Consider the following 25763-nt stretch of genomic DNA (forward strand, 5'->3'; position numbering starts at 1 on the left):
ATGTTCACTGTATTCAAAACTGATAACCTGCGAGGTTCCTAGTTTAAGTCCTGATTGATCTTGACAGGAACATAATTGATTTTAAAAACAGTCATGGCCATTTCGACAAATATAAGATGGGGCTCTGTAAGCCACACAAGCCTTAGATATTTTTGAAACTAAAGCAGAAGCCATCCATTCCAGAGGCAGGAAGATGTACAGATCTGCCGCTAAAAATAAGTTGTGGGCCCAGGGTAACGTGGTACCCTCCATACATTTCAGATGACAATTCCCATCAGCCCCAAAGAGTAGGGCACCACGTTGAGAAAGGCTGCCTTGACGACCCAGTTCTGTCTATAAGTTTCTGTGTGTTTTTGCATTTACCTCTTATTGAATGCCATTGTTCACCTATGTCTTGTCTTTTTCAAGTCCCTGGAAAGTCAGCATAGCATGCAAAAATAGAGCAACGTTAGTTCATTGCTCACAATTGCTTCTTTGAGGATGTGTTAGAGCAAAACGGATATTTTCAAGGCTGTAATCTCATTTGAGTTCACAAACGAGGAAGTCATATATTTGTTTCAGTGCCCTGTATTGTAAGACACTCCTTGACTTTGTTAAATTAGAACAGCAGCATAACCTCCAACATTTATCCAATGAAAATAGGTACATCCCATTCCATAATGATAATTTTACTATTTATACCCCACACATCTTACTGTGTTGCCCCAGCCACTCTGGAAGCTTCCAACATATAGAAAAACATTATAAAACATTAAACATTAAAAGGCTTCCCTATACAGGATTGCTTTCAGACGGCTCAGGGGCCAGATAATTCCATACACTCCGGCATTTCTCCAATGAAAATAGGGACATCCTAAGGAAAAGAAGGATATTCCAGGATCAAATCAGAAACTGGGACAGCTTCTCTAAATCAGGGACGTCCCTGGAAAATAGGGACAGAGGTTATACTACAGTTTTCTTCCAAGTGCACTGCCTCTCTAGATGCAAAGGTTAGAAATAATGCAGCCTTATTTTTAGTGTGCTACCTTTCTCCATGCATGGATTAAAAACAAATAAATCTATGAGTCCACTCAGGGGCGTTCCTGGGGGGGCAGGGGGGCAGTTTGCCCTGGATGTCATTCCAAAGGGGGGGGTGACAAATGCCGACTCCCTACGGGAGGCGCGCCATGCCCCCTGGGACGAGCGCTGCTCCAGGTACTGGAGAAGCTTGCTTTGCCTCTTGGTCCACTGGAAAATACAACCCACCTGCCACATTCAGTCTGTACCCTGGAAACTTGGTGGCTCACACTTCAACCTCATTCTGCACAACTGGCAACATACCATAGTTCCTCTTTTCCAGCTGAGACATTACAGAATATGACTGCAATCCAAATACATTGTTTATGGTGGAATAAGGACAACACCTACTCAATGTTTTTCATGCCTGTTGCTATATTCTGCTTTTTTGCATTTTGTGTGTTTGTGCGGTTTTAATTTGTTTAGATGTCGATTTTAACGCTAATTGCTTTTACTATTTGTTCTGTAAACTGCCCTGGGATCCAGTGGGTGTAGGGTAGTGTAGAAACCTAATAAATGAATAAATACACAGACAGTGGTTTTTTTAAAGATATCTTTTTTTAAAAAAAAAAAGGAAAGGGGAGAAAAGCTCCAATTTTAAAAAATGCAAACTGCTGTACATTTTTTAAAAAGTAGATGTAAAGCCAGAGGCCAATAAAGCTCATTTCCCTACATATTTACTTTCTTTAATACTTCCAATATGATTTGTTAGACTTAGTTTATGGCAGATGTTATACCAAACCAAATAGCTCAGTTTTGCCTTTTAATTCCCTGGCTCAGCAGATACAAACTGTAGGGTCTTAAGTTTTGCTTTGTGGTTTTCCTTGTTGTGTGATTCTGCTGTTCAGGGTGTCATCAGGGGTCCAATCATCCTTTCCAGGTACTCTTCCCATCCTTCCTGTTGTATGGTGTCACGGACAACTGCCATGCATACATGCCTAACCCTTGCCAAATAATTTCGACTGTTTCTGAAAACTGTAGATCTTCAGTCCTAAAATACAGGGATGTGGAACTTTTCTTAGCATGTGTCTGTCAGGAGTTCGGCCTACACTCGAGTAGGACCCTGATAGCTGATAGAGACACATGCTCAACTGGCATGTTCTCTCCCTCCTGGTCTTTCATTCGGGAGCTTCATAAGCTTTCTTCAGCCCGAACATCACAGCAACAGATGCCAACAAACACTGGCACACTTAGGGATCCGCAGAGCTTGTGCACCTTGCGTGACAGGCCTCAGCAACTAAGCATTTTGGCCAATCTATTTTATTTACATATAAACACACACAGAGCACTGCAACATGGCTCCCTCTCTCTCAACATCAGACAGCAAAGAGAAAAAGAACAAAGGACAATAGTTCCACTTCACAGAACACAGTAACACAAACATCCTGTCTCCGTCATTTCCCATTCTGGGAAACATATACCATCATGTGACAGACAAAAATCCCATGACTGCAACCATGGAGCAGGAATTCTAACAGTGTCCTCTGTTGATTCTGAAAGGGCTACAAGTGAAGAAACCCAATTCCCCTTGCAGGGAGTCGATGTTGTGGGCAGATCACGAGCCCGACCCAGGCACACAGGGCTTAGGTAGCTCCATGTCACAGGGAGTTCCTGGCCGTGTCATTTCATATCAGCCAGTCCAATCGGCTAAGGGGGGCGTGGCTTATCCCATTTAAACAAGCCACGGCCAGGCTCTCACTTTCTTTTACTTCACTCCGGCTTGTGCAGTTCTCCCCCCTCCCCCCCTAAGGTTAGGTCCTTATCCTTTGACCTTGTATGGACTTTTGTTGGTCACCTGTTGAAGGGGCCTGGTAGGAATTTTTTCCACTTGGCAAATTGGTACCAGGCACTTGGTTTTTTCTCCTACCTCGTAGCAAATCTCACAACTTTGTAAGGTTTGGTGGTTAGGTATTGGAGTATTTGGTTGGTGGTGAGGGGAGGTGGTGGCCATCACCTACCCCTCCTTTTTCAAGGGTATTCCGTTAAAGAAATCCAGGGGCGTGTCCTCTGTCCGAAGCCCAGGCGGGGGCCAGGGCCATAGCACAACCCCTATCAGTGACCCTGGGGGAATTCCTAGTTGATGTGCATCAATAAGGCTCTGCCTATCAGTGGTTAACCCTTATTAGACTCCCTACAGGTGGGCAGGAGTCAGATATAGTCTGGTTCCAATGCCTAAGCCAATACCACTCACATTCTGTAACCAATAAAGTTGTGGCCTTTTTTCAGCCCATTAACCTAAATTCTCGAGTCAAGTGTCTTTATTCTACAATGGAGGAAAGGGTTCAGGACCTTGCCATGCAAAGATTTCCTTTTCAAATTAGTTCAGTCATACAGTGGTACCTCTGGATGCGAACGGGATCCTTTCCGGAGCCCTATTCACATACAGAAGCGAACACAACCCGCGTCTGCACGTCTGTGCGTGTGCGGGTCATGATTCGCCACTTCTGTTCATGTGCGTAACGTCATTTTGACCTTCTGCGCATGCGCAAGCGGCAAAACCTGGAAGTAATGCTCTCCGTTACTTCCAGGTTGCCGCAGCATGCAACCCGAAAATACTTATCCTGAAACTACTTCAACCCGAGGTATGACTGTATTTGAGCCTACTCATCCAGAGTGGCACTGTTTGCTGTTGCAGTGACAGGTAACTTTCTGTATTTTACTTTCTTAGGGTATTTTTAGCCTCTTATTGGGCATAGCCTTCACAAGGTCAGCAGCACAGCTGAAGCAGGATATATCATAATACATTAATCAGCAAATCACAATGCAAAAATTGTAAGATGGCAGGTTAGAAATGTAGGCTTCACCCATACCATCAACATCCCCATAAGACAGATTAAGATATCTTAGAATCCCAAAGAACCAGCAGCATGACTATTAATAATTTCATTTATTACCTGCCCTTCACCCAAAGGTCACTGGCCAGGTTACAGCAATTTAAAATGCAACATTTAAAACAGTTTAAAATGAATTACAATGACAAAAATATGCATCTCAGGTGTCGAAGGTAAAGTGGCACATTTTCGGCATTTGCCAAAAATTGTATTGTGAAGGTGCCGTATATACCTCTGCAGGGGGTAGAGATGGAATGATTTGTCATTTTTGGTTTTCTCCATTTCTCATTTTTCTAATCTTAAATTTAGTTCTCCACGTTTTGCTCTCCATAGGTAAAGTGAGAATTGGGTCTTGCTGTCATTGATTGAAACTGCACTTCATTCTATGTACAAGCTACCTCCCCCCCTCTCTCACACATACAAAAATAAACAAGCAAGTAGTTGGAACAACATCCTCTGCTCATGTCACCCATACTGACTTGGTGAATAAAGAATCAGATGCTGAGGAAGAGAGCAAATAAAGGGACTGAAGTGACAATTTGCTCAGGGTGGGGTATGCACATATTTCACAAGTGTTTTTAAAGCTTGGGGCTGTTCCTGAGATTTCTTCACTGTTGCTCAGAATTCCTGGTTCCAATCCAAAATAAGCCTCTGGGAGTTTGCTCCTGCCTAGATATAATTAGTTTTATTTATGCATTTTCCCTTGTTTACTTGGAAATGTGATCAAAATGCACTTCTAATGAAGCAACCTTCCAATATATTGGATGGTCTCTTTTTAAGTCATGCAGTGATCACACCTACTGCACTGAGGTTAAATAACAAAAGCAGCAAGCCCAGTTGTGTCAATGCATGCTACACACACACACACACACACACACGACTATGCATCTGCATTTGAATGACATACTAATTCAATTTCGAAAGGAACAATTGCTGTGGTTTGAAATATGTGTGCCTGAATATCCAGGGGGAATCTTCCTAAGCTGGAATTTACAGCATTTCTCTCTCTCTCCAGAAATGTCCTTTGTTGTAGATATTACATCTAAGAATATCACTTTACCTGTCAACAGTATGAAATATACTCTATTCTTGTCCTATGCAGTAGGTCAAAATCAAATCCCAGCTCTGCCAGCTGCAGCTAAAGAACAGAACTGGGCAACTGAAGGATAAGTTGATACCTCGACACCAGGGGACCTCTCTTTCTGGCAGTGAACTCAGAACACTTGACACTTCAGAAGAAAATATCACTAAATGATTCCCTCCCCCCTTTTGATAATTGCCATCTGGATCAAAGCCAAAAGAGTCACATTTAATGTGTGAGATTCTTTGCTCCTTAAACCCTGTACGAATTGTGTCAATCTTTGATTTCACTTTTTAAAAAGGAACACATACACTTCCCACCCCCATTAAGGATTTATTTTTCTTTGCAGCTGCAGCTACAAAACAGAAATAAGATCAGCAAAAATCAGCATGCATGAGTGTTATGTAACAACAGAGTGCTTTGTGTTTGGGATACACTTGGATTGAAACTGAGTTTTTAGTAGGGATGATTGAGGAACTTAATCGTTGCAAATTCCACTATAAAATGCGCTGATCTGCACATCTCAGGGTAATGTGATGGTTCTATCTTAGTTATCCATAGACTTTCACACTTCCTGAATGTTTTGATGTACTTTTGGGGCTTTAAAAAGCATAACACATATTTTTAAATGGGTATTTCTTTTTGAAGAGAGAAAAATGCGTTTCGAGAAAGATCCTACTGGGTCAAGGGAGGGGGCTTCATTATGGGCTGTGTCCCCCCCCTTATTTCAGCAACACACACACACACACACACACACACACACACACAATCATTGGTCCCAATGTGAAGAAAAAACAGTATATCAACTACAGCACTGGTGTCCTTTTCCACATGTGCAGGGAGAACAGGAGATCCCTGATGCCAGCAGATTCATCTCTCCAATTCCTGACACCCTACCCCCTCAGAACACCTCTTCCCCTCTTTCCACTATTGGAATATGACAGCAGAAAGAGGACAGCCACCAGGATTTCCATGGCTGCAGGAAGGAGTCCTCCATAGTTGAGGCTTCCACTGCACCTGTGGAGAAGGATATCTGCAAAATACGATGCTCTCCCACAAACTGCAGGATTGCACCCCTAAAAATATGTATTTCAATATGCATTTTTGTGCAGATTTTTTACTATCATCATTTCAGATTGATGCAGACCTGGGATTGGAAGGACTGATGGGTGGTAATCTGGCATGTTCTAATGCACCAACAGAGCTCTTGAGGGAAGGATAGGCTGCCTAGTTACTACTGTCACTGTCAGAAGCATCTATTGCAGCCCCTTAACTTTTAGGAAAATAGGTGTTGCTACTGAGGGTAAGGCAGCTTCCCGTGTTCCTACCAAACTTTCTTTGAGTTTATTAAGCAGCTTGGACATAGGCCCCAGAGAACTGTTGCCATAAGGCCTTGCACAACGCATCCACTTCCTCTTGACTCCTCTGTGCTCAAAAGGCAAAACAAACAATGATCAGTAGCTTGAGAAAGAATATAGTAACGCAAACCACAAGCAGCTGATCTTTTACAAATTGAATCTCTACAGAGAACCTGACTCCTTAATTAGTACGCCAGGAGCGATAGAGCCAATAGTGAGCTTGATACTCCTGTTGAATGAGGTGGATATCAATGAAGTCTCTCTTCAGTGACATTTTCCTAGTTTTGCCACTTAGATATTACAGATGTGTGTGTGTGTGTGTGTTTAAATATATATTTATATATATATATATATAAAATCACTACACAAACAATAGAGCAACAGAGACACCTACAGGAGCTTCCATAATATTTGGGGAAAATCTGTTGATCAAAGTAAGAGCTTAGTTGTGCTGAGCTTCCTTGTGACATATTCTTCTGAATTATCATCAGCTGTCACAACTGCCTGGAAAATAATAATTGGACAGTCAATGGATCTCACATGTGATATGTGGCACACTGCAGAATGCTGTCAGTAGTTAGTTCCCATAATAAGTTAGGATTCAAAACACATATTAGGCATGCATACATTAGCCAAATAGTGTCATTTAGGTCTGATGGTCTGCCTACTGCCAACACCAGGCATAGGCAAACTCGGCCCTCCAGATGTTTTGGGACTACAACTCCCATCATCCCTGACCACTGGTCCTGTTAGCTAGGGATGATGGGAGTTGTAGTCTCAAAACATCTGGAGGGCCGAGTTTGCCTTTGCCTAGCTAACACATTTCAATTATATTCATGTGTGATTTCTCTTATGTGGAAAAATGCATGTTAAGAGAAGGGGGTGTAGCTCAAGTCCCAGGTTCAATCCCTAGCAGTAGCCCATCAGTGTAGGCCAGGCATAGGCAAACTCGGCCCTCCAGATGCTTTGGGACTACAACTCCCATCGTCCCTGACCACAGGTCCTGTTAGCTAGGGATGATGGGAGTTGTAGTCCCAAAACATCTGGAGGGCCGAGTTTGCCTATGCCTGGTGTAGGCACTTGTGAACTGGATAAACCAATGGTTTGATTTGATGTAAGGCATATCCCCATGTTCAGTTTATACACAGTGTATTCTGGATGGACACACAGGAAGTGCCATTGCAGTGGGGTTAGACCATTATTCCATCTAGCCCAGTGGTGGACCTTCTCCCTACAGGCAGAAGTCTCCTAGTCTTGCTACCTGAAATTCTCAAATTGTAGAGGATGTACAAGAGTTTCAACTACTTGCCTTTTTGACTACTATCTTCTAACTGCTATTTTTAAACATGTGCAAGAAGCCATGGTTTGGCTTCAATAGGGAAGTAGGGGTAGGGATAGATGAATCAATCATTTTCAGCTTCTCTCAGTTTCTCTTTTCCCAGAAGAGATTTCAGTTTGCCACATTTCCACATCGGCTTGCTTTTTTATTTTTTTAAAAAAGAAAAATCCTTAAGGAAATTCAACAGTATTTTACTGCATTATTTGTCTTCATCTTTGCATGCAATGTTAGCCAATATATACTTTTCATAATAATTTTTGTATGTTATTATTATTATTATTTACAAATATGGCATTTTCATGCACACTTTCCCCAGTGTGGTATAGTTGCTGAACCACAAATTGGGAAACCATGGTTCAAATCCCCACTTAGCCATGAAGCTCACTGGGTGACCTCTGTTTATTCACTGTCTCTTAGCCTAACATATACCACAAAGAAGTCTGGCAAGTGGCACAGAGGAAATAGCTCAGATTATTTCCAATCTATTTTTCTAACTCATTCTTACCTTGTAGATCAAGCATTATTACCGCCCGAGACTTGAATTTTCAAGCCCAGAATTATTAATACTAGTGTGGTATAGTGGTTGGGGCTGGGACCTGGGATACCAGGCCATGAAGATCACTGAGTGACCTGGGGCCCAATCACTCACTCTCAGCCTCATCTGCCTTACAGGATTGTTGTGATGATAAAATTGGCAGAGATAATCATGTAAACCACTTTGAACACTTAAGAGGAATACATTCATACCTTGGAAGTCAAACAGCTTAGTTCCCAAATCTCTTGGCTCCTGAATGTCGCAAACCCGGAAGTGACTGTTCCGGTTTGCGAACTATTTTTGGAAGGCAAACGTCCAAAGGGGCTTCTGCTGCTTCCGATTGGCTGCAAGAGCTTCATGCAGCCAATCAGAAGCCATACTTTGGTTTTCAAACGTTTTGGAAGTCGAATGGACTTCCAGAATGGATTCCGTTCGACTTCCAAGGTACGACTGTAGTGAGATATAAATGAAGTAAAAATAATAATTAAAAATACATTTTCTGTACACTTTTTGAGGTGGTGAAGCCCTTTTTGCAAAATTTGGGCACATGTGTTTGTGTGTTGGGGGGTGTTCTATTGTGCAAGTGGAATAGAACAAGTTACTCCAGTGATTTTTTTCCTTCAATTGCTTTCCCTATAGGCTTACGCTGAAGTAGTCCCAATCATGTCACAGAGTTCGTGCCTGGATAAAAGGATTTCTATGAGTCCCTTCATAAATCTGAACTTGGATGACAAGTTTTGGTTCTGTATCCATTGTAAGTGCAGTTCCCCTGAATATTTCAAGATGAAACAATATTGTCTCCGTTTTCAAATGCATATTGTTACTCATTTCTTAATTTAGATTTATTTTTTTACTCTGCTCTTGTACCAAAAATCTCAGGGTGCCTCAATTTTTAAAAGGAAAGAAAAACAACAGAGTGCAGCTATTTACTGAAAATGTTAAGATCTGACTGCATCTGAAACAAATTAGTAGCTTGAAATAGGTGTTCCATGGAGGGCTTTCTTGCCACTCTGTGGCACCATTAGACTGGAAGTAAAGATTTTCCGTGCTGAAAAATGATGTAACAATGTGTCCTGATGCAACAATGTCCTAGACAAGGGATGAGTGAAAGTTACCTCTCAAAATGCTATGTGCATGCTGTTTGCAGGTGGAAAAGTGGGGAGGGGGAGGAATATTTTACTAAATATTCAGGATGGGGGGAAATCCAACATAAGAGAGGAAGCTCAAAACAGAAAATCTCTTTAGATAATGCTGAATGACAGCACCTTTTTAGTTCATTTGGTTGATAAAGGAAACCGTGGGCTGAAAGAGAAGGTCTGGTAGGAGTATGGCAAGCGGACAATATTCTCTACCAACAATTTTCAAACATATTGGGTTTGATCCATTGTTAGACTTGAAATTCTCTGCTCTGTTCATGCATGGGTAAGTTCAGGGTTTCTGCATTAAAACACACTGTTATGAACAGTTTAAAACAATTTACAATTATAGAAACACGCCTTTATATATATTTGAAGTGTCATAAGTGAGGGTAAAATATGTGTCTTCAGCATTCACTGGAATTCATATAATGAAGGTGCCAGATATAACTCTGTGAGGGGGGAGTGCTACAATTTAGGGGCTGCTACACAGAGAATGCTATCTGCTGAACTATCACCACTATGGGGGTCAACTCTGGTGGTCTGTAGAGAAGGAGATGGTCCTTTAGATATTTAGGGCTTAAGCCATGTAGGCACTCCTGTGATTACCTTAAATTGGGTCTCTAAAGCAAACTGGCAACTAATGCAGCTGTTTTAAAACCAGGGCTATATGAGATTCAAATAGAACCCCAGCCAGAAATCTGGCTGCTGCATTTTGGACCAATTGAAGTTTGTGGGTCAATATTAAGAGCAGCCCTATGCAAAGCAAATTGGAGTGATACATTATGGAAGTTACCCAGAACATGGTGTACCATGGTCAAGTCATCTCTGCCCAAAAGGGACCGTAGCTGGTACACCAACTGGAGCTGGGGAAAAATGCACTTATACCCACCAAGGCCACTTGAGACATGAGTGACAGTGTTGAATCCTGGAACATCCCAAACTGTGGACTTGTTCCTTCCAGAGGAGTGCAACCCTAACCAGTACAACTCCCATCAACCCTATATAGCATGGCTAATGGTAGGGCCAATTGTCAACCATCCAACATCTGGATAGCACCACTTTGGCAAATGTATTAGGCAAATGTAAATTCCCCATCTTAAAATTTCTCAAGAGCAAGGGCAAAGCCAGTCAAACTACTCAATATGGAAACTTATTTTTGTATATTAATTAAATCTTCATGGTACTTTTAGGATGAACTTAAGGGGAGGAGCTGGCATGACACTATGTGACAGTGGTTTCAAAGTTTCTTCTATTTGCTTGCGGCCATCACCAAGGAGATCAAGTCAATGTGATGTTTCATGTAAAGGTAGCACAGGCAGAGCATCTGTAATTCCAATTTTATCTTGTACAGTATATACACAATAGGATAAAAAAAACTGGCTGGCTGTCATCTATTTAACTGCTTGCCTGCCCTCCAGAAATACTCTGTCAGCTCAGGGGAAAGGGTCAGTTGTGGAGTATTGACAATCAGCACAGCTTCATGTGGGAAGTGGGAAGTTCCTTTTCCTGGGGAGATGTTTTGTATTCTTGATGAGATGGGACACTGATGAGCAAGGGTCTAAAACTTCAGGAGCCAAGCAGGCTGAACTGCATTGATCAGGGGGGGAAATCAGCCAGACATCTAACTTCAAGGTTCTAACTCAGTTTGTTACAATTATTGTAGCCTCAGTTAAATCTAACTTAGACAGCCTTTTCCACCATAGTTATGGGATAAGTGTAAGGTCTGATCGTAAACTTGCCTGGGGATCAGAAAGCAGCTCCTGTTTGGATTATACACTTCATCAGATTTTGTGGTGCAGCTTCAGTATGCAAAAGGTGTGCACAGAAATACCATTTTGTGCCGAAGATGTGTCCAAGAAGCTTATTTAACAGGTGAATGCATCAAAAGGCATTGGAAAGTGTGTATTTTCTACAAATGGTACATACAAAATGTGTACAATTTAAATGCAGGCTTTCCATGCGACCTTTTAGAAAATTCGCACATGATAGGATGGGAGGGATCTATGATTGAAATGGGCCGGATTTAGGCTTCTCAGTCCATCTCTAGATATTGCTTCAACTTGAAACTGATTTTCTTGAAATTAAAGCCCTATTCAGTCATAGGAACAAGACACTTCCTACCATTCTACACTGCACTAAAATGTAGCATTTGAATAAGTGGCATTCGTTAATTAATTTGTACATGCTGGCCAGTAATCCCACAGCAATTGCTAGTGTCCAAAGGAAGAAAACCTTTTCCCTCCACAGCCACAGCACTCGCAGCCCTGCTATTCCTTAACAAGCACTTTCGACAACAGGAACAAACATTCCAAGAACAAAAATAATAATAGCACTCAGCATGACATCTTGATAAAGACATATATTGCTGTCCTGTCCTGGATCTTGTGAAGATATCACAAACTGAGGAAAACTCTATGCTCAAAATTACACAATAGCTACAAATCCAATTCGAGTCTCCAAATGGATCAACTTGTAATTCTCTGAAATCCCGAGGTCAAGACTTGACACCTCTATTGCCATCTCAGCTTTTACATTCTAAAAGGCTCTCTCAGCTCTCTGTCAAGTCTGAAGGCTGAATATTCAGGTACCAGAAGCAGCAGCATCTCTTCATGAAAGTGAATGAGGTTTTCTGAACCTCCCATTATTATACCACCAGTAGTTTACCCAATCTCACAGAATCATAGAGTTGGAAGGGACCCCAAGGGTCATGTAGTCCAACCACCTGCAATACAGCTCCTGGCCTTGCCAGTGGTTGAGGAGACTTTTGATTGTTAATCCTTGTTTTGCCACTGATGACACAGAGAAGTTAAGAATGGGGCAGTTCTCAGTTCTCATCCCCCAAAATATGGAAAGAATGAAAACTTGGTGGCAGAAGAATTGGTGAGGAACATTCAGAATGGACCTAATCTCGTCTTTCCAATTTTATTTTTTTTAAGAGAACTGAGCTTTTTTGTATTTATTGACATTTCTCTGCAAATGCAAAGCCCATTCTGAATCAAGACGGGTAGAGTTTTCTGATCTTGAAGTAAGAGCAAAAAGTGGTCTGATTAAGAGGCAGATTGGAGAATTCAATTCCTTCCCTTCTCAATGTGCTGACCCTATCTGGCAACAGTACCAGCCCTACAATCAGGGGGGAAATGCTTTAGCATAGAGAGCAACAGTTAAATGTTGGAGGAGAGAGCACTGTGCCCTAAGTTAGGCTGCTGCCGTCATGTGCAGTGGAGGTTGCTATCCAATTGTCAATATTGTAGGAAACGTCAGCTGCCAGTCTGGTTGTTTTTTTGTACATGGAATGGGAATGAGTGGGCCATCTCATCCCTTGCCTGCAGTAGCAAAATGCCTCAGGTTTTCTGTCTGATAAAGCAGAAGTTCCTTCCTGAAACACATGACTAATCTCCTCTGGACTGTTCCAGGAGCCTGCAGCCCAAGGCTTTCGAACATCAGCTAAGAATAGTTTTTACTGCTTTTGCTTTGTGTTGAGAAGAGGCCAGAGTTCAATTTTCCAGCATACATCTCACATGCAGAATATTTTAATGCCTGAAATCTTATAGTTACAAAAACTGTCAAGCAGCAGAATTAGGAAATACCTGTTGAACACTGAAAGGAAGTATCCCAAAGGTGCTTGGAAATATCATGAATATAAATTGTCTTTATTAAATGACCAATGATCTTTAAGTTTCCACGTACACTTTCTTAGGCAGGTTTCAAACCTCTACAGGTTTCCTTTCTCCCAACCTCCAAGTTGCAACCTCTTATAGAAGTTTTAGCATTTTACAAAAACAGGTCTGTAGGAGCATTTAGGGTTGAAATCCTATATTCATTTACTTTGGAGTAAGTCCTATAAACTCAGCTACATGCACATAGCATTGCACTGCACAATAGATAATTAATATTTACAAGCACAAGTTGCAATGTATATTACAGGATAACTTAAGAAACACAAGAGACTGCACTGGCTACCAATTAGTTCCCAGACCAAATGCTGAGCACTGGACTGCTATCAAAGCAAACTGCATTTTACTTGTTGGTTCTAATGCTTCTTAATTACAGTATTGTTTTAAATTAGTTTATTAATTGGTATTTTATAATGTTGTCTTTAAATGTTGTAAGCTGCCTTGAATCCTATCTTGGGAGAAAGGCAGGATAACTCAGACTGAAATTCCCAGGTGTCAAAAAAGGTTATTTATGTACAGCAGCCTGTGTTTTGTTAGCCCTCAAATGGAAAATGAGTGAGGTTCCAACTAAAGAAGAATGGCAGAATATACACAACTCTCAGACTTAACATACAGAATAATAGAACAAGAAGAATCATAGAATCATAGAATCATAGAGTTGGAAGAGACCACAAGGGCCATCGAGTCCAACCCCCTGCCAAGCAGGAAACACCATCAGAGCACTCCTGACATATGGTTGTCAAGCCTCTGCTTAAAGACCTCCAAAGAAGGAGACTCCACCACACTCCTTGGCAGCAAATTCCACTGTCGAACAGCTCTTACTGTCAGGAAGTTCTTCCTAATGTTTAGGTGGAATCTTCTTTCTTGTAGTTTGGATCCATTGCTCCGTGTCCGCTTCTCTGGAGCAGCAGAAAACAACCTTTCTCCCTCCTCTATGGGACATCCTTTTATATATTTGAACATGGCTATCATATCACCCCTTAACCTCCTCTTCTCCAGGCTAAACGTGCCCAGCTCTCTTAGCCGTTCCTCATAAGGCATCGTTTCCAGGCCTTTGACCATTTTGGTTGCCCGCCTCTGGACATGTTCCAGTTTGTCAGTGAACTGTGGTGCCCAGAACTGGACACAGTACTCCAGGTGAGGTCTGACCAGAGCAGAATACAGTGGCACTATTACTTCCCTTGAGCATACGTTTAAAGAAGATTGGAAAACGTTTATTGAATATATGGGAAATAATTGTTTACAGCCGAAAACGCTGGCAGCATAAAGATAAATTCAACAGTGTAAATAAGTTTTGATGGATGCAATAATCAAATACTGAATGGTATAGTTTTTGTAAAACATGCAGGATTTATGATATGTAAAAACGAACCATGGAAAGTGAAGAAGGGAAGTCATTGATATCTTAAGGGTGTAAAATAAATATATTAAATTGTAAAACAGAAAACTTAATAAAAATTATATAAATATAAAAAGAGAAAGGTAGGATAATAATAACAACAATAATATATAATCAGGTTTAAATGGTCTGGTATAATCTGGTATAAGGCATCTTATTATTTTCCTAATATCCCCCATTACAGAAAGGACTGAAGTTTGGAGGTAGAGCATATGCTTTGCATACAGAAAGACCCAAGTTCAGCATTTCCAGATATGGTTGGGAAGCACTTGTATCTGATACCCATGGCAGCCACTACCAGTCCATGTAGATAATACTGAGCTAGAAGAATCAAGGGTCTGACTCAGTTGAATGTAGCTTCCTGTGTTTCTGAGCCAGGGGGAAGGTGGGTAGAAGGGGTGGGGAATATAGATGGAGAAAATAAGATCATGATAAAAGAAGAGGAAATGGAGAAAGCAGTGGCCAAGTAAAATAACTGTGGGACAAAGATGGCACATATCTTGTTCACCCACATAGCCACAAACCATCTCCATCACATTGTTGCCACTGCTTTAATGAAGGTGATGGGAGGCGGAAACACCCCACACATTGACACGTACACAGGCAGAGATGTTTAAACAAACTGACAAGGCAGGTAGGTAAATGAAAATGTTAATGAATTTGCCTGGTTTCACCACTTTGGCATCAAGAGGAAATGGTTCATCCTGGTGCCAGGATGCTTCACCTAGGCAGAGGCCTACTGTGATCACTATTTATGTCCTGTTGCAACTGCTAGACCTCCACAACTAATAGGAACCTCTTTTCTCATGTCTTATGCCACAAAATCATCGTAACTTGTCACCAAAGTGCAGTGCTCTAGTGACAAATGCATAGCTCTTGGCCCTGGATCTGTGCATCCAGCAATTGAAAAAAAATGATAAATGCTGTCACCTTTGGCAGTGCTGATCACCTGTTTGAGGGAGGCCTGAACCTGTGTCCACTTTCTCTTTTCCTCCCCACCATGAGACGGAGGAAAAGGGAGAGCTTGGATTTTTATTCCTCCTGCTTCCAAAGAGGTGATTAGCATTGTAAGAGCCTACCATGCAGGGATGGGATAAGCAGCTAATTAAATCCTCTTTTGGTCTTGCTGGGACTCATCGTTTTCCATTTCATCATCTTCCATCCCATTTCATCCCACCAAATACATTCTTTACTTCTCTCTCTCTTTCTCTCTCCTTCCACGCACACCTTTTCAATGGTTCTTTTGGGTGCATTTTCCAGTAAAATACAAATTTTATATGTATCTTTTATCAAAAATGGCTGCTCACCCACTCCGGTGGTGGGCAACGTTTGTGGCCCTGTGTCTTCACTGTCCTCCCGAAGCCACACTGCCTTGCCAACCACTGCTCTGCTCCCCAGACCATTGTGGAAACTGCTGGGTTCTTGCCTAACCCAGATTCAATTTTCGGCCTATCTCCAGCAGCCGGGGGGGGCAGGGCAACTGGAGTGGACCGAGTTGGGACAGGCTTCACTCCGGTCCACTCCTGGGATGTAAAGGGGGGGGCAGAGCTGCCACCGGCAGCGCAGTCAGCACCAGTGTGTCCAAGAACAGTGTTGAGGGAAAGCATCGGAATAGAGGGAAAGGATCATCATTGGATCATCGGTTTCTTGAGCAGGGTGGTGACAAGGCATGGCTTCCTTGAGCCAGTTGAGCCCTACAAAGAGCTAAAGGCATTGGATTGAATTAGCCCCCCAGGTGCTGTGGAGCATTGCAGGCGAAGGCACCATTACAGTGAGCTCCACTCCCAGTTTTTGCTGACTGAAGAGCACCCAGGTGGTTGTTCGTGGCTGCCGGCATACCCTGTCTGCTCAATGACACTTTACGCACATGGCCAGTGCCATTTTGTGCGCACACAGCCACATTGAGCGCCTCAGTGGATCTCGGGGTGTGTGTGTGTGTGTTCTTAATCAGATCTTCTATGCATTGCTTGGATGTGCCTTCTGCTAGCTTGTAAACAACTTTCCTCCAGACATTGCACAACAAACACAACGTTGATGAGAATAAAAAGAAATGGAAACAATCGAGTAAGTGCAGGTGTAATTAGTATTATATCAGGATATTGATATTATGCCCTTTATTTTTGCACTGATCACCTTGCCTAAAACTGTTTCTCGATCGATTTCTATAATCTCTTGGCCACACAAAAGTGTGAACATTCATCAGACACACTATGTTGAGGTGCTTTTCTGTCAGTGACAAGCTCAGACAAGTTGTTTTTTTTTCTTCTTTTCACAGTGGGCGCTAAAGCCTCTCTCAGCTCTACAAGCCATGATAACCAGTCACACCTATTTCAGTGGCTTACTTGGTTGCATGACTAGAAGAGTGTAACAGGCTTAAGCACATTACAGAGGCTTCAGAAAGCCTTTCCTTCATCTTCTAAGGCTCCTAACACTCATGATTCCACACTCCCTCAAAGGAACTGATGATCTCGAATAGCACCAGTAGTTCTAGAATAATGGATACCCACTTTCAGATGCTGAGTTACAAAATAACTTGCCTTCGTCTAGAATAATGGGATCATCCGTTCATGTCCTTATTTTACTTTCTAGCTTTTCCACATTGCATTTGGCACACACAAAATGCATTTTTTGAGAGTCCATTTAGTTTTAACTTTGAAAAGTTGCTTTCTATGCCCCCATTTTGCATTCTTGAATTAAAGTGTCACTGAAGACCACTGCTGTGCCAAAACCTGTCCTTCAGTTTCTTGAACATTTTCTTCCTCTGAGAAAGAGGCTTCCATTTTTTCTGCCTCATTCTCAAAGTACTTTTAAATTTCAATCAGTGCAGACTGTTGAGCTTACCTTATCATTTGGAGATGGCCAAAAGTAGTCCATGTGTCTTTCTCTCCGATGCTTTGAAACATGGGCACCTTGAAAGACTGTATAGTTCAGACCACTTGTGAGATGGTTTGTAGAGTGAAGGAAAGGACCCTCACAGACAATTCCCAGCTACCCAGAAAGGAAAGTGAGCACATCAAAAACTCTGCACCCCAGGGGCGGCCCATGCATGAGGCAAGGTGAAGCCATTTGCCTCAGGAAATGGACCCAACTTCCCTGCCCTGCCCTGCCTCCACCATTGCACCACTGCGAACCCTGCTAGGCTCCTCCTCTGCCACCAACACAGCTCCATTGCCTGCTGCTCCCACACTGCTGCCACTGCCGGTTGTACTGATAGGGCTGGCAGTAGTGGGGGGGGGGGTGCAACAGTAGGGGCAGGGAAAATTTCAATTCCATTCACATTTGAAGGGAATTTTACCGAATTCACACTTTTCGAATCAACGGGCAAACCGAATGTCACCATCCTTTGAAATTTGCACTTCCCTGAATTTTCAGGGTCATTCTCCAGCCGAGTAATATGTTCTGAAATGCATATAATAGGGTCAGATGTGTGTATAAATGCATATTTTAGTGGAAAGAACATAGAAAAATGCATTATATTGGGAAAAATTGATTTGCAAAATTGCATATTGGGGGGGGGGGAATGCCTAGAACTCTCCCACCCACCCACCCCAAAAATCATGAAGTGTTGTAGAAGATTGGGAAAATCGGAAACTGAGAAAAACTAAAATTGACCTATTCACCCAGCCCTACTCCTGATACCCCTAACATACCTCGTCCACAATTATGGTGCTAGTTAAGGTCTCCAGGGTAGGAAAAACATGCTGGAAATACCCCTTACTCAGCATCCAGGGAATATTTATTAGCCTAAGAGCCCAGAATGGAAAGGTGATGGGCTTGGCATCCACCCAGATCTGCTTTATATTTAATCTGGCCCTGTTTGTATACACACTGAGCACCTGCAGGTTCTACTGACCTTGTGAAATTGGGATCATTAATTCTGATTCCTGGCATCTCCATAAATCTTTCTATTTGGGAGACACACACGCAAATTCATCTTACACACATTTTCTGTGTTATTCTGAAGGGTGTACATAAGGTTCCATCAAGAGAAGAAATATTTTTAGGCTTCTGATTTATTGGGAGGCATTACTGCTGTGGCATACAGGAAATCTGGAGCACGTCTTTCCAGGGAGTGAGACACTCCACTGAATTTCAGATGAAGAAAGTTCGTTCAAAGTTTGAGTTATTGCCATCCATTGAAGTTGCAGAATTTTTGATCCCCAAAATATCAGATGGGGTTAGTGACATAAACATCATGAGGCATTATGTTGCCTCTCAGTCAACGTGATTGTAAAAGTACGCAGAAAGCGGCCACCTTTTTAATATATATGTTTTTATTTTACAGAATCGTTCTAAAGGTATCTGGACCCACTTCACTGCTTTTGTGACTGAATATGCTTCTATTGATTCTGTCAGAAATTCAGCTATTTACAACTAGCACAGAATGTGATGTGTTGTCCCCGACAAACATACCCGAATTGCTGTTTTTGCCACCTCTCTAGGCACCTTGTTTCCCAAATGTACTTTGTAGCCCCAGGTGTAATGAAAAGCCAAGTCTATAATTTGATTTGTAAACAGTGTGTGTGCACACGCATAGTTTTGCAATGAATGATTAAAGTCTGAACATTTCCCTCCACTGGAAGTATGATGCACGACTGCTTCACCAAGCCCAGTTAGCACCAATCACCTAGACCTTAAAGCACATACTGAGGAATTCAACAGCAAAACATATTGGGACATCCCTGCATCCCAAGCTTCCTGCAATGAGCCTGTCAGTGTCTCTAGGTCAGGGCAGACATATAGGTCCCTAAACACTAACTGTGGTTTAGTAATTGGGAGGTTTTTAAGATGGTCTCCAAGCCAGGATATAGGAGCAACATGAAATGTGCCTAGCAATTGTTAGATGCAACATGAAACATGGTTGTGGAAGGTAGAGGGAATTTGAAAGGAAGAGATTTAGTTTTATAGTAAAATCCACCAGGATGAGCAGGTTAGGATCCAGTGGATCTCTGGCTGAGCATATCCCACATCCTCAGCTATGCTGGAGATATGATGGCATATCATTCCCCAAAAGTCAGCCAGCTAAACTGAGACAAGTGAATCTTAAAATAGCATAAGCTCTGAAAGAAAGGAGGTGTGTGGGGGAGAATTAGGCTGAATCCTAAACCTGTTTGGTTGGTCACATGACTAGATAATCTGGAATAAGTTAACAAAAAGAGTGGTATGACTCAAACACTGTTTGAGAGCCTTGTTTTCCCTCTGCATGGCTTAGTCTCTGCTACTGAACTGAGTTTGGATCTGGTGTAACTTTACACCAGATCTGGGCTGGATCTAGACACATCAAAGAAGTGGTTCAGTTAAACGCGTTGCAAACTCATACAGGGAAATCCAATACCGAAAGTCGGGACTCCATAGCACCATCTGGTGCCACAGTGTTATATCACATATACAACATATATAAAACACTTTTTCTTTACCAATCTAGCTGAGTCCCTAGTGTAACTTAACTTATGCCAGCTGGCTTTATGCCAGCTTCTTAGAATTGTTCCCTGATTCATTTTGTGTAGATACATAGGCTGAAAGAATGAGTTTCCTAAGCAGTAAGCATTGTACCAATTCAAGCTCAATAGTCTAATCACAATAGTTTCTCCCTGACTTCTCCAAAGTAACTTGTTTGGAGAATGGCATACCTGCTACACAAGTCACAGTATGCTACTCTATTAATATTATTTTCTTTTGATACTTTCTTTTATTTTGATATAATATTATGGGTGACTCAAAAGATTATGGAAGGTCAGAAGGACAGAAGGATGATAGCAAAATAAATTCGAATGTATAGGTACTTCTTTTAGGAATTCCCTAAAAGCTATGCATGTATTAACAAACTATATTTTCAAACATGCACCAACCATGGTAACTGTTCAGTTCATTTCTATTGCAGACAGTTTCCTTAACAGAAGCAGTTATTAAGGTGCAAATTTATGAAGATGACATTTATTTCATTGCATTTCATTTAAGTCATTTTAATCCCTCCTTTCCTATCAGTAAGACCTCTTGGGCGACTAATGGTAATTATGTAAACTGTGTAAAATACAGCACCCCATAAAAAAAAGAACCTAAAAAGACCACAAAATAATAAAATAGCAAAACAGCCCAATAACAAAACAATGGTAAAATCTTACTTGCATTTACTTTTTATGTGCCTGGTAGTATATTGTAGAACAGAAGTTCACCCTGCATATTGCCTATGTAATCCTTGTTATGAGATTTTATTTTCTCATGAATTTGGGATACTATAATTATGCCGTTCTCTGCCAAAAGCTACAAATCATATGTTCAGTATATATCAATGCTCTTAACATCTCTTTAAGGTGACATGTGAAGTTTAGTATGCTGCAATCACTGGGTAACACACAACTCTATCCATAACAAATGACTTAATATAAGCATAACATCATAGACAAAGACCCTCAAGTACATCAGGGCAGACACTGGAAGACATATGAAGGTTTATGGACAAAATGATTATGGAGGATGGCAAGTGGGGAAAGATTTGACATGGAAGGCAGAGAAATGGGTGGGAAATCTATCAGGACTTGACTGAACTCAGACACAGGTCACTGCTAGTAATCTATTTCTGACATTGGAAGAAATCCAAGGTTCAAAGGTCAAGTGGCAAAAGGCATGGCCAAAGGACAGTTGGGTAGGTAATCTAGTCCCAATCAGAAGCTGGTGGCAGGGTTGAAGGAGTATTGGTGGACAGATTCTACATCAAACAGATCAGCAGTGTAATAAGCATCTAGCTAAGAGGTGGGGGCTATTTTCGATTCAGGCTGGCAACAGAAGAAACACTAAGTGTGCACATTAACAAGTTTTGTTTGTTAGATGAGAATAGAAAGCACAAAGCATAAAAAGCAGGTATCTTACAGACCAGACCAGGAGGCCACTTTTTGTGTTTAACCTGGATGTCTAATGCAATGCTGCTTTATTTGTTTGTTTTATGTACAACAAAAGGTCAAATGCCTGCAAATTATTGGTAGCGTACACTTCAGAAGGAATAAACTGCTGGCAGAATTGTTGTGGAACCAATGAGAGATGACCTCACATATTTGGGAGGCTGTGTTTTAATTGCAAAACTGAAATGACCCCACCCCCACCCCAGATCTTATTTCACAATGTTATGGTGGTGAGAGACAAACCATGAAGCATTGTGGAGTAAAGCATGAAAGTTGACAGAATATCTAGGATCATCAAGTCTGCAAATTCAAGGTACTTAGTTGGGATTCCAGCCCCTTACATGCACTCTTTATTCTATTGTACACATGTAGGGTACACTTGCTGATTTGTACATCTCAGCTCCTATGTACACAGGTACACAGGATATATACTTGTTGAACATTACATGTGAATTACTGTAGAAGTGTACAGCTCAACTCTTTGTGTACACACTGCTGCATAGAACGTACACTTATTAAACAAAATATGTTAACAACTCCCATGTTACATTCAATGGATGTACAATCTGTATACATAAATAGTTGAGATGTACACTGGTACAGTTATCAATATTTAATATTCAGGAAGTGTACACAACCATACACATGTGCCCAGCTTAAAAATAGTATACCTATACCTTTCATGCAAACACTTGCACATGTGTAGAGACAGCTTGTACCTCTGTTCAATATGACATGTGTGAAGAGATCTTGACCAAAATAAAAAAGGATGCCTAATGATGACAAAGGGGAGTGTACTTCATATTTCAAACACAGTGGTACCTCGGGTTACATACGCTTCAGGTTACATACGCTTCAGGTTACATACGCTTCAGGTTGGAGACTCTGCTAACCCAGAAATAGTGCTTCAGCTTAAGAACTTTGCTTCAGGTTGAGAACAGAAATCATGCTCAGGCGGCACGGCAGCAGCGGGAGGCCCCATTAGCTAAAGTGGAGATTCAGGTTAAGAACAGTTTCAGGTTAAGTACAGACCTCCAGAACAAATTAAGTACTTAACCCGAGGTACCACTGCACTTGTGTGATGCCTACTAACATCCAGCTGTTATAGCTCAGTCAGTAGAGCATGAGGCTCTTAATCTAAGGGTTGTGGGTTTGAGCCCCACATTGGGCAAAGTATTCCTGCATTGCAAGGATTTGGACTAGATGACCCTAGTGGTCCCTTCCAACTGTACAGTTCTATGCTTCAATGATCCAGAAATGGCTTTCTGAGTGGGGCAGAACTGCTATGCTAGTTACTCAGCAGATGGACCTCTTTTGTTTACTGGAAGGGGATGTTGGTGCAGTGCAAACACACTCACGGGAGCATTAGATTGGTTCTGCCAGTGTGTTTGTACCACACTGACCTCCCGGCTGCCTCTCCTCTCCCCCTCTCCTTCTCCGCCTCCTGATAAGTGACAAAGACTCACTTGTTGGAAAGTAGTTGGTACTGCTGTTTGTTTATTTATACTCCACTTTTTTCCTCTGCCACCCAATAATGTTCACAGATGTACAGATATAACTCATTGAATGCTAGATCAAGTGGTGAGCTCTGCGTATGACTCAGATATACGTACATAAGTCTACCCAACTAAAATTGTGTTGCCTTTGTTCCTTTCTAAATTGACATTTACACATGAGTAGAAAAACATTCCAGCCATAGCACCTGAGCTGATTACATTTGTATTTTAGAAGACAATGTATCTAATTCTGATTCACTAGTTTCAAGGCTTTGGGCCAGATGTATGAAATATAGCTGTTTGGTGCTTCTCCATCTGTAAAAACAAGACTAATAATGGTTCACTTGCCCCACAGGGATATTGTGATGAACAAGCGTATTTTAGAATGTGCTTGTGTTTATGCAGTTCAGTTATGTTAGTGGCAAATAATCTAAGGAATCTATGACAAAGTTTTGAAGAGCCTTAATTTTGGAAATAACTTAGCCTTTTAAGTAGAATGGTGATGGCATAATGAATTGAATTTGTTGTTGCTGTTGTTGTTTAGAACCCATGCATAAAAAACCCAAACTTCATACATATACCTGCAAACCACACGTGCACAGTAACACATCACATCAGATTTATTAGACTGTCACACCAATCTTAGGTTGAAATATCCAATTATGATGCATTTTGAAAATCAGTTGTCTTCAATCCACTGACACTTGTTAAAAGTTTGAGCCAAAACAGACATGAATTACCAGTAGCCACCAAATATATGACAGGATTTAAGGGTGTCACCGCTAGGGAGGGCAGTAATTTCCATTCTGGCCAGTATTCCTCACAGTTAGTGTTGTTTCTACTGAAGTTCAGCTTACACCAAATTCTATGGGTGTATTGCATGTTAGGAAAAAGAATGATGGGGAAAGGAAAGCAGCATCTCACCCTAATGTTCTAACTCTGCCACTTAACACCCTGCTCTCATATCCAAAACTCAGAACAGAATGATAACCCAAATGAAGAAAAACTTCAACAACCATCAACATACTGTGGCTAATGTACAATTTTAACTCACTATGATTTTGTTTATTCATCTAATTTATATCCCGGGGTGAAGGAATTGGATTTAGTTGTCCTGGACTATTTGTATGGGTTGAAGTCATGTGCTTCAAATATACATAGGATGTGATAAAATTGTATGGTGTGGATCTGCCCTAAGCTGCAATATACGCAGCTCCCAGTCCTCATTTCTCAGTTCGCAGAGCCAAAATCCTTGCCGATATCTCCTGTCTCATAGCAACTTCAGTTTAGAACCTCCTTCATGCCCCCTCCCCTGTTTTATGTTCCATTTAACATCACTGGCTTATACTGCTTATGCAAAATGAAGCCAGATGTGGCTCTGTTTCTGTGAAGTTTATCAAGATCAGCTTAGGGCAGTTAAACAAAGACGTTCTCCATGAGTGAACACTGTGCAGGCAACTGGAGCTAATATACAGCTGTGGGAAAGGGAATTGGGCGAGCTGGCCCCACACACTTATCTCAAAACATTGATCAGCATTTATTAGGTACAGAAACCACAAGTGCATAAGGTATGCATGCATCCTGTAACCTTGCATCCTATAAACTGGAAAAATGTATGCATAGGTTCCCTTCACAAGATACAATGATTGAGACATCCTTAAGTATACAAAACTGTATGTGTACTGACTCTGTTCTGTTTTCAAAGAAATGTTGTGCAGTATTAGCTGTGTAGTTTTAAGGCCCATGTGTGGCACTTGGCAAGGAGGCTGGTTGATGGATGGAGATACTTTCCAAAGCCCTGCTCTACTTGGTACCAGAGTGGAGACTGGCGCCTCTAGAGTAGAGGTGAAGACCTTCCTTATGTTGTGGGATTTCAAGGGTGGTGTTCAACTAACTTTTCCTCACAGCAGACTTATTGAAATTAATAGCCGTAACAGCTAATAATTAACCAGATTTCATGAGTGCGGTGTAGGGTTTTTGAGGTGGCTGAGGGGTATTGTGAGTGCTTTTTCTTTCATTTTAGAAATCCTCTCACCCTAGTCCACATGTTGTAGAAGAAGAAGAAAAGTTTGGATTGATATCCCACTTTATCACTACCTGAAGGAGTCTCAAAGCAGCTGACATTCTCCTTTCCCTTCCTCCCCCACAACAAACACCCTGTGAGGTGAGTGAGGCTGAGAGACTTCAGAGAAGTGTGACTAGCCCAAGGTCACCCAGCAGCTGCATGTGGAGGAGCGGAGACACGAACCCGGTTCACCAGATTATGAGTCCACCGCTCTTAACCACTACACCACACTGGCTCTTCTATTAAAGCTCAGGGCAAGGCACAATGAGGTAACCCCTTCCCCTTTTTCAGACCAGGAAGTGTGGACTGCCAGGGAGGCTGCAGAACCCTGAAACAATGTTTCTTGGAAAGAAAAACACAGAGCCACCCATGACACCTATTAATTATTATTATTATTATTATTATTATTATTATTATTATACCACCCTGTACCCGGAGGTCTCAGGGCAGTTCAGAGAATAACAATAAGCCAACCTCACACCTACCAATAGTCTAAGGGCATTCTTCAGTGTATTGAGAATGAGGAACGAAAATGGAAACATGTCTTGTAGAAGAGGGAAAGTTCTGAGGATTTGGAAGACAGGTTTCAGCACAGCACTGACTGAGGATGACATCTGAAGCTTTGGAAAACCCAAGCAAAACTCTGCCTTGGTTTTGATGCAATGGATTTTCTGGACTGCATCTCCTGATATGAACCCTAGATCCTCTTCTAAGACCCTTCTACACAACAAGGCTGAGATGGTGGTGTCAAATTCCCTTCCAGCCTCCCCATCTATGGAATGCTTTCCTCAAACAGGTCTACCTTGCACCTTCATTGACACCTTTCCAGTGTCAGGTAAAGGGTTATCTTTTTCCTCTAGGCTTTTGATCACTGAGATGCACTTGTTTATACCC

This window comes from Podarcis pityusensis (genome assembly GCF_964106645.2).
Source record: "Podarcis pityusensis genome assembly, chromosome: 7".
NCBI classification, from domain to species: domain Eukaryota; kingdom Metazoa; phylum Chordata; class Lepidosauria; order Squamata; family Lacertidae; genus Podarcis; species Podarcis pityusensis.